Source organism: Podarcis raffonei, chromosome Z, assembly GCF_027172205.1.
Source record: "Podarcis raffonei isolate rPodRaf1 chromosome Z, rPodRaf1.pri, whole genome shotgun sequence".
NCBI lineage: Eukaryota > Metazoa > Chordata > Lepidosauria > Squamata > Lacertidae > Podarcis > Podarcis raffonei.
In genome coordinates this window covers 45,308,929-45,320,224 of record NC_070621.1, presented here as the reverse complement: position 1 = coordinate 45,320,224, position 11,296 = coordinate 45,308,929, and positions in this window count along the sequence as shown.

Sequence of the window (11,296 nt, the reverse complement as noted above, 5' to 3'; positions counted from 1 at the left end):
GATAAATTTGCACTTTCAGTTTTTTTGTTTTTGTTTAAGAGCATTGGTTTTATTATGTCTCTTTAAGAACCAAGAGCAGAAGTCCAAGCAAGTGAACAAACGGGAAGAAAATGTTTCATTTTTGCAGCACGTGGCTGTTTGAGCAGTTTGTCTTCCATAATGTCACTGGGGTCAGAATAACCCTGGGCCTAGATGGTCTGGGGCAGGAACAATTCTCAGTTAAGTTAAGTGAGTGTAGAACATACGGAGCTAATGGCATAACTTGGACCACATTCAGATTGAAGTGTAGGTGGGTTTCTACAAGATGAGACACAGTGATTACAGCAATAGACTTTATTGATCCAATGGCTAACAGAACAGAACAGTCAAACAGGAGCAAAGCAACTGCTTATATGTATTTCTGAAGGCCTGGGCCACTCCCACTCTCAAGGTGTTTGGCCTTCTAAACTCCCAAGCTGTGACTCATAATTTTAAGAGCCTATGCCAGTAGTCCCAAACTGATAATACTATGTGATTGGATATCATGTATCAAATCAAAACATTGGGCTCAGGATCAGTGCCAGATTTATAAGCTAAACAAGCTATAGCTTAGGGCCCCACTCTCTTGGAACCCCCCAAAAAATTTAAAGGAAAAAACCCTGGATGTACATTTCCAAAATATAAGATAAAAAACAAATAAAATAAAACCTACACACAGCCACATAGGTTCCTATGATGTAAGTAATGGGCCCCACCTGCTAGCCTGCTCCCTAAAATATCACTGGTTTGCTCATATCTATATCAATCACTTTGAAATACATATTTTGTTATGTGCAAATGGCTTTAGATACCTGTTAGGTCCATAAATTACCATATAGCATATATTCAACACACAAAAACAGCAACAATTTGTTGTTGACGAAAGACAGCTGGACATATAAAGGGCCCCATTACCTTCCGTAGCTGAGGGCCTCATCAAACCTAAATCCAGCCCTACTCAGGATCCTAGTCCAGACTCAGCTCAGGCAAACACAGACCACTGCATACGTTAACATATGAAGCAATACAGGATTTGCCTGAAATATTTTGAACCACAAGATGGCATTTCCCCTCCCTGCCAGGGAAGAAGGGGTGAGTGAAGATCTACATCACGAACGGGGGGGGGGGGGAGGAGAGAGAGAGAGAGAGAATAATGATCTACATCCGGATCTGCTGCCCTGTGGAACCCATCGTCTGAGGTAAATCATCTTACCTTGCCTCATGGGTGGGCTGCCCCTGAAACAATATCATAGCAGTCATGGCTTCCTGCAAAATATAGAGTGGTACCTCAGGTTAAGTACTTAATTCGTTCCGGAGGTCCATTCTTAACCTGAAACTGTTCTTAACCTGAAGCACCACTTTAGCTAATGGGGCCTCCCTCTGCCGCTGCACCACCGGAACCTGATTTCTGTTCTCATCCTGAAGCAAAGTTCTTAACCTGAAGCACTATTTCTGGCTTAGCGGAGTCTGTAACCTGAAGCGTATGTAACCTGAAGCGTATGTAACCCAAGGTACCACTGTATTGGGAACTGCAGTTTATTGAGGGTGCAAAGAGTTGTTAGGAGACCCTTTTCCCACTCTCATAGCTACAATTCTCAATGTGGTATAACAATCAATCCCTGTTCCTTAAAAAACCTCATGGAACTGTAGCTCTGTGGGTGAAAATGAGGGGCACTTAGCAAACTACACTTCCCATGATTCTTTGAGGATGCTTCAAAATACTCTCATAGCAATTTAAATTTATATGGTGTGACTGTGGGCTTGGTATAAGGCAGTTTCCTAAATTCCTACATACAAGTGGCTGCCACAACGAAGTCTGGTTTGAGGAACACAAATAACCTGGTCTCCCTGTGGTGCCAGGAGCAATCAGGAGGATATTTTTTTTGCCCTTCCTCTTCCCCTCCAGCCTTCCCCTGACTGCCTAAGGCAAGGGAGTGAGGCTGAGCCACTGAAACTTGCTTAGCTGAGATTGGAGACAGGTCTTCCTAATAACCAGCCCACAATGCAAACGTTAAATCAGAAGCTGCTACAGGAGACAGGTACAGAAGCTGGGATGTATGAAGCTGCCCTTCCAGAGTTACTAGTTCTCATCCCACAAGATACATGTCTTTCTCTGGCAGAGATCCTGGAGGATTTGTTGTTGCCATCTTGATCCTCAATATATATTTTTGCTAGCATCGCATGGTGCTAAAGCCGGCGTTTTCATCTCTGTTTAACTAGCATGGCTCGGTCAGCCTGAGCTGAGATATCTTTTCTCACATAAACCAGATTATAGCTACATGAAGTGTAAGCTGAGACGCTTACTGAAAGCATTTAAGCATATATATATCTGCCAGAGTTAGATTTGGAGTAAGTTTGCCAGGGGAGAAAAGAGTTCACAACTTAAGAGGCTCTCATGACCTATGATCCTTGTGGTGCTTCTTAAAAGGGTTTATTAAATTTGTATAGTGCTTCCCACTAAACACACCCCAAGGTGATTTGCAAGTAAGTAAATATACAATAATAAAATGATAAAAGCAGATTAAAAACAGATTTAGCAATATAATGCCACTGATGTGTTTGATGAGTAACAAAACGCTGACAAAGTTGGAGCTAAATCAGCTCACACTCCCCCATGCCCCACTAGGGACAGCAATTCCACTGTGGGGCGAGAGATCTTTTAGTGGGGTAGTACTAACACTGGAACTCCCTGCCTATTGACAGATGCTTTGACTATGCTCTTTTCAGCACCAGCCAAAAACATGTTTGTTTAGGCAAGCTTATCCAGACCCCACTATTTTTAATCAACTGGAACTCGCCAGAACTCAGTTCCAGCGCCTCACAGGTGGACTCCATTGCCATTATAAAAGAACAAGGTGAGCTACAGCACCTCTTTTTCTAGCACTGGATACAGAGAATGTTGACATGCTTTTAAATCTGTTTTTTTTTTTAAAGCTTATTGTTGATTTTCAACCTTTTAAAAACAGATAATTTCATTGCTTTTTTGTAAACTGCTTTGAGGGGATTTTTAAACACTCAAGTAGTAGTATTTATTTAGTTCATAAAATTTATAAATAATAGTATATACATTTTATGAAGTAAATAAATTTAAAAAATTGGGTGGGGGGCTACTACAGAGAAGGCCTGTTTTGTGTTGCCACTCTCTGGACCTTCGCTGGGGGTGCCATGCAGGAAAAAGCCCCAGATACTGAGGGTCTCAGGGTCTGGGAAGGTTCATATGGGAAAATGGTTGTTGGCATCCGTCTGCTTCAGGAGACAATGGAGGAGTGCAGCTTTGCGGGTGAAGTCAAACCACTGGTGTGTTGGAGTACCTGCTATGGCTGTAGAGACTAATACAGGAGCAATATGCTTTGCTGCAGCTGGGGCAGATGAAGGTTTCCGGTTGTGCTTATGTAGATGATACTACAGCGTGTCATCTCTCTGTGCTCCTCCCATTGTATTCTTTAGGTTTGGAGTTCCTAAGGCTGTAAAACAGGCACTTTGAATTGGGCCTTTGAATTGTGAGTCAGTGCTACTGGACCAGTACCAGTATTATAAGTTCACATCTTATCATTCCTGGACTCAGCTACATTGGTCAAATTACAACGTAACAAATGTGTTATAACACTGTGACACCAGGTGGAGCTGTAGAGCTGAAATCGCAACTCAATTATATTTTCCATTGTGAGCTTTACAATGGTTTTTCCCCAGAACATTTTCAGAGTGCTTTTTAAAGTTGTGTAGATCTAGCCCCCAATTAACAATATACCCACCACATTCTGCACTAACTGTGGTTTCTGAACCATCTTCAGCAACAGCCCTTCATAAAATGCAATGCTGTAGTCTGCCCCAGAGATAATGATTACTGTATTTAATTGCCCTCCACATATGTCCCAAGGCCATGTACAGAACATAATAAAAAGAGCTAGAATGCAGTTTAAAACATCACAAACAAATAACAGAAGATGAATTTTCAGAGCACTACAAAGTGGACATCCATGGCAGAGATGTGTTCATCCAGCTAGGGAAACTTTTTCTCAGAGGCTATCAAACAACTGAAGCCAGACTATCACTATTCAGACAGAAGCTCAGGGAGTCGTCCCTGTTCTCTAATTTTCTCCCTCCCCTGTCACTATAATCCTGTGAAAGGGGAGTGGTGATTATCCAAGCTTCTTACCTTCACAGATAGCCTGCTCAGAGCAGGCTTCTTGTTGCAGATATGCAGCCCACACCACATGGGAATTGCAAGTATGATATGGACTTGGTCCGATGCCCCCTATAGTTATCATATATAACTAGAATCTAATGAATAGGGCAATCATGGAAGCAATCCCCTTGGTGCCCTCTTCTACTGAAGAAGTGTTGGGACCAGTGAAGTGGACGGAGGCCCCTAGAGCAAAGGTGGGAAACTACAACTGAACTACAACTCCCCTCATCCCTGACAACTAGCAATGATTGCTTCAGCCAATAGGAGCTGGAGTCCAACAGCATATGGAGGGCCACAAGTTCCCCAGTTCTGCTCTGCAGTCTGGAAGATAACATGCAAAACTGCAGACATGGGCTGGGGGGGGGGGAGAGAAAGCATGACTGTTTAAAGTGCAATGATATTGCTTTAAATGAATGGTGCAGATAGGATCTCTTGGATTGTGTTTGCAGTGTCATATCTGCAATTGCTCATTTATACACTCAAGTCATCAAATGATGAAGAACCACCAGCCCACAGTGGGTGTCATACATCTTCCATCTTCAGGGAACAAAGAAGCAACAAGAAGCCACAATAGCCAGCCTCTTTTCATCTCATACCTTTGGAGCAACGTGTCCCTTCTTATCCAAAGCTGTATATTATTTAAAAAATTAGTTTGGAACAGCAGTGGCTCTCTGCATGTGGCAGCCAATTTTCAAGGTTAACGATCTCATCTGCCTGATTTATTTATTACCTTGAAGAGAACAAATGTAAGGAGAACACAGTGAAGCAAGTGGTTTGCCAAATGTCATTTAAAGCGTTAAGCCGTTGAGATATGCACGAGTATTGAAACGGTGTAGACTTCTCTTTATTGTCTTCTTTGCAAATGAATTGGATTTCCTCCCCCAGGAACTTTGAAGGGCTTCCTGACTGACGTGCTCTATATGGTTTCAGTAATAATGATGTGTTTATTTTAGAACAGAGTTATGCAGCATTTTGACAAAGGTTGACACATGGTGCAGGAAATTATGACGTGCAGGCAGCCCCCACAGGTGTGCTGCTCCTGAGACTAAGCAATGCAACATTGATTTTTGACCAATGGTGACATTCCATCTGCACTGTACATTTAAAGCAGTATCACATTAGTACCACATTCGTCTTGGTGTCCTCCCCAAAAAATCATGGGAAATGTAGTTTGTTAGGAATCTGGTATTCACCTCATAGAATTGCAATTATCACCATTTCCTTGGAAGAGGGATTTTCCTTCAGGTTTGCATATTTAATAGACTTCTCTCTGAGGAGGAGAAAAACTATGTACCGTATTTTTTGCACCATAACACTCACTTTTTTCCTCCTAAAAAGGGGAAATGTCTGTGCGTGTTATGGAGGGAATGCCTACGGGTGGCATGCCTACGGATTTTCCTCCTCTAAAAACTACGTGCGTGTTATGGTCGAGTGCGTGTTATAGAGCGAAAAATACGGTATTTGGTATGCAGAAGACTGGCAAAGGACATGTCCCAGAAGGCAACATCCTGTTCCCTGCTGTGAAGTAAATGATGGCCGTGAAATAAGCCTCTGCTTATCCCAGCTCCACTACAAACTTCACATGGCAAAACTGGACAGCAGTTAGCATGTTATAGAATATTTCAATTCTAAAGTTCAACAACACATTGTTCCTTATTTACCCTTTGCTGAGTCTTGTTGGCTCCAGTGGGCATGAAGTTATCAACAGCTCCTGCCTTTTTGAACTCTTCATGGAGGAGGTGCTTCTATAGCTTTGCATTCTTCAACCTTGGGTCCCCATATATTGTTGTTGGACTACAACCCCCATCATCTCCAGCTAACGTAGCCAGTGTTTTCTGTACCTTTAAAGCAGAATGCTTAGTTTATCTGATATGGCAAGGGCATTGCTAACTTGAAAAAAATTCACAAGTGCTAGGTTATTGTTATTATTATTTAATAAATTTGTATACCGCCCTTCATCCATAGAAATCAGGTCAGGTCATGGCATAAAAATACAAGATAAAAACACAAAATGCATAATAAAAGCAAAACAAACTAATAACTCCACTAATACATTTTAAAGGATATAGGGTGTTAGTCGGCCCAAGGCCCGCTTGAAGAGGAACTTTTTTGCCTAGAGGTGTATAATGAAAGTATCAGGCAAAGGTCCAGTCTATTTCTGTCCCAATTCAAAGTGTTAGGACTCTAAGCTTGGGATACCTGAAGGATCACCTGTCTCCATATGAGTCTGTCTGTCTGCTGAAATCATCACTGGAGGCCCTGTGTCAATCCCTTCACCAAATATGACAGATGTTAACCAAGGAAATAACTCTCCTGGTGTTGGCACTCCAGTGGTGGAATTCTCTCCCCCAATGAGTCATTCTACATTTTGCAAATGATTTTAATATGTTGTTGTTGTTGTTGTTGTTGTTGTTGTTGTTGTTGTTGTTGTTGTTATATACTGCATCATTAGCATCACTGAATCTTGACATCATGTTAGTCTGGGTAATTTTCTTTGGCGGGTGGGCTATAAATATAAATACACAGGCAATTTTGGAGGGAAGGTATAGACCATGTGCAGTTCCTTCTGACCATTGGCTTGGAAAGATATTTTCAATAAAAGTTTCTTGGATGGAAATAAAAATGGCTTCTCATAAGAAAAGTGACACAGCCATTTTCTTTGCAAGAGCAAATTCAGTGGCCGAAACCTGGAAGACTTATGTTACAGCTAGGAAGGGAAACAAATTGTGATGGTGTGTTTTATAGGCAGAGTAAATTCGAAAGCTGTGCAAAGAGCTGACGGACCATGCCGATCTGAATCTAATGAAACGTTTGATGAGCTGCAATGAAAAGGAGAATGTCAGTATCTGCTTTTTGTGACAGCCGGCTAGCAAACATTTAGCTGAGATTAAGCAAGAGGGCTCTTCTTCACTCATGAAATTCCTCATTGCTCATGACCGGTATGAAGGGCATGTTTATATATTTGTGGGGCATCCTGTTGATGATGGTATTAAAAAAATAAGGATGGCTGTAGATGACCAAAGGGGCTGGTGTGATCAGGGAGACATTATACTGAAGCACTGGAAAATAAGCCCAGTCTGCCTCTGTTCCACCTCTTCTCCACCCACAAGTAGCCTTGAATGGTGACTCTCCAGTACAACAACAGCTACTCATCTGATGATAATTACAGATTTGTGTATTGATAGCACCAGCTCCCCTTTGTGAGTGATTGTGATAAGATTTGTGTGTGCATATTTATAATCTTACATGACAGGGACAAACCGTGCCTGAAAGCAGTGCATCATAGGCATGAAATTCAATAAGCAATAATACAGATTCAAGAAAAATAAGGTATTTGGTATATACACTTATTATTATCATTACTATATACGAAAATTCTATACCACTCTTCATCCAAGGGCAACAGGGCTGCAATAAAGAAACACAAAACTAAAGAATATAGTAACAAACAAAGCAATACTCTCCACAAAGAGTTTGAAAGACCATAGAATGCCTGGTTGTTGAGAAATGTTTTTGCCATTGCAGAAAAGGCCTGTTCTCATGTCCCTCTAGACCTCTCATGGAAGGGGCACATGAAGAAAAGTCTCAAATGATGATCACAGGGTCCTGGCTGGTTTATATGGAGAGAGTCAGTTCTTGAGGTATTGCAGTCTTGAGCTGTTTAAGGCTTTATAGGTCAAAACTGGCACTTTTAATTGGGCCCAGAAACAAATTGGCAGCCAGCGCGGTTGGGCCAGGATTGTCATTATGTGCTCAAACTGTCTCGCCTCAGTGAGCAACCTAGTGCTGAATTCTGCACCAGCTGAAGTTTCCAGACTATCTTCAGAGGCAGCCCCACATATAACACATTGCAGTAATTTAACCTAGAGATTACTGGAGCATAGGCAATAGAAGTTAGGCTACCCCTGTCTAGGTAGGAGTGCAGTTGGGCCACCTGCTGAAGCTGATAAAGTGAATTCTGTTCCACCAAGGCCACCTGAGCCTCAAGCAACAACAGTATCCTCATCTATGTACCTGTTCCTTCAAAGTTAAACTCACATAAGTTGCTGAAGTGGCTTCTTTTGGGCTAGTGCTGGAAAATAAATGTTCCTGGGGTATAAAATCTGCATTCCTGTGTACAAAAATATTTGAGCTATATACACACACAAGTTATTCACATGGGGACATAGGAGAGCGCCTTCTCAGTGGCTGCTCCCAAACTTTGAACCCCCTTCCGCTTAAGAAGCCAGACTTGCTCTCTCCTTGCTGTCCTTCAGCCCGCAGGTGAAACACACACTCCAGCAGACTTTTTAGAACTGACAGCTTTTAATGAAAGGGCTGGTGCTGTGCTGTTTTTATTGTAATTATTTGTACAGATTTAATATATTTTATATATGTGTACGTGAAATATACTCAGAGTCGCAAAGTGATTTCATGCTCTTTATTCAGCTCATAGTGGTGAGGAGGAATGAATGAAAGTCCCCTCAAAGTATCTGCTTTATATACATTATTTACACAATGGGCTGCACATGATTGGCTAATTCCGGAATTCTACAGTAAGCCAATCAGGTTGTGGATTCACTTCTATCTGGAGCATGATTGGGTAGTTCCTGCCAACCAATCATACTGCTGCATTGTTCTAGGACCAATCAGACTGCTGCATTCTGAATCCTATTATTCTAGGACCAATCAGACTGCTGCAGTTTGGATCCTATTCAACTCAGTACATAACAGTACGGTTTTACTTCTAGCAATGTTTCATAATTATAAAATGATTGTTTCTTTAGTGGTTTTCATTTTTATAGGTCAGCTGCCTTGAGTCCCATCAGGGAAAAGGGCTGGATGTAAATAAATAGATTAATAATAGTAGTAATAGTATTAAGTTGTGTGAAAGCAGAAATGTACTGCGGACATTAACAGTTAGGGAAACGGATTAAACTGTTGTGTGAACGCAGTCCATGTTGGGGGAAGGCTATGTCTAAAAGTGTTACGGCTGACTCCAACTGCAGTGAAACATCTGCGTGGCAGGCTCTGTTCTGTGAGCTCTGCCTCCATCATCCTAAGTGAAGGGGACTTGGGAGTGTTGTTTACAAAATGACACACACGACACCGGTTGGAAATAGCATCCACCCTGTTTTGCGATGACAGCTCTGAGGACCAGCTCATGAAGCTAAGCATGGTTGACACCATCCATTTGCAGGGTTCAAAAGGCAAACCGAAAACATCTACAATGTGACACATGGAGCAGCAGCTTATCTTTCACACTTAATTGGAATACCTGAGGCTTAAGAAGAAAAGGCAGAAAGAAATGCAATAATGCTGGGATACAAGGTTTCCTCAGACATCATTTAAAAGCACTGCTGGACAGAAAAGGGGAATCCACAACAGAGTCTCATATGGACATGCACGATGCCTCTGGATGCAAACACCATCATATGATGAATGCCTTTGCATGAAGCAGCTCTGGGGGCCAAACCAGACGCAACATTAATTGTAAGAGTATAATTAATGCCCCCCTTTTTGGTTAAAGGGAGAGAACACCAGAAGAAGCCTGAACAGCTGCAGAACTGCAAGTGTTGAGAGGGTGAGTGCAATTGTGCCTACCAAAACAGAAACAAAAAACAAAATCCACCCTCTCAAAACTGCTATTTGAATTTCAAATTTCCATTTCTGCCGCTGGGAGCTTTCCTTTACCTTGTCTCTCTGAGGCTAGCTCAGTGGTACAGCATTTGCTTTGCATTGAGAATGCCCTAGGTTCAATCCCTGGCATCTCCAGATAGGACTGAGAGACCCCCTGCTTAGAAATCAGGAAAGCTACTGCCTGTCCAGTGTAGACAATGCAGAGCTATACAAATGTCTGATACAGGGAAACTTCCAAGGTTCCTCTAGTGCTACACTTCTGGCATCTGCATTTTATCCAAAAGGCCACAGTTTCAATCCCTAGCCTATCAAAGTAGGGCTGGAATAAACTCCTTGTTAAGACCCTGGAGAGACGCTACCAGTCAGTGTGGACAATACTGAGCTAGATGGATCAGTTTCTAACACAGTTTAAGGCAGTTTCCTATGTTTCTGTGCTTGAGGTTGATCTAGGACACGTTTCCAGACAAGAGGAAGTGCCTGTGCTACAAACATACACCAGGTTCATTTCAGTTTAATTGCCATGTCTTCCTTCAAAACATCCTAGAATCCCTAGGGTAGCAAGGATGCTGTGAGTTCTGTTAGAGACCTTGCCCCACCCCCCTCAGGAATACAATTCCCAGGTTCCTGGGGTGAGGAAGTGACTATCATATCAATTTGTTCTGTAGACGCAACACAGGGAAGTTGTGTTTCTTATTGCTCTTGGTTTGGATGTCTGGGGGCGCTGGCAGGTATTAAAACGAAGGAAATTCTCCCAGGAGGCAACTGAGCTTCACACATCGATTAAAGCAACTTGTCAGGAGCTGTAGCACGTCCCTTATTAATGACTGCAAACACTTTGTTAGAATCAACCAACTTTCACTCCTCATTATCTGAAACTGTAACGAACTCCAGCCCACGATTATACCACAAGAATAATGAATGAGCTTTGGCATTATTTACTGCATGGTTAAGATGAGGTTTTGTTGACTTTCAGTGGCCGCCTCTGTTGCTTAAGATTGAAAACCAGCTCCAGACTACCAGTCAGTTTCGTAGGAAAATGGCTTTGCCTCATCCCAAAATGGAACTGGATTGGACCCCAATGGAGGGATGGCCCAAGACATTGTGGCACATGAAGCAAAGAACAAAATGGCACCCTCTCCCCATCAAGGAAGAAGGTTGTGACTGAAGATCTAAATGAGGAACAGTGGGAGAAATAAAGATCTACCGCAGGATCTGCTGCCCCTGTGGATTCTGCCACCTGAGGCAATCCCCTCACCTTGCCTCATGGGTGGGCCGACCCTTCCCCAACCTCCTGCTTTGTTACTGCTTTGTGTCAATTCGAGCTAAAAGCTTGTGTCAGGAATCTGTGTCCATGTCCAGACAACCTTCAACACCTTCAAAGGACAAGGTGCTACTGGTGGAAGGGGATGGAGGCAAAAGGAGATGGAGCAATAAATGTATATTTTATCCTTGTAGAGTTAGCTAGTTTCTATT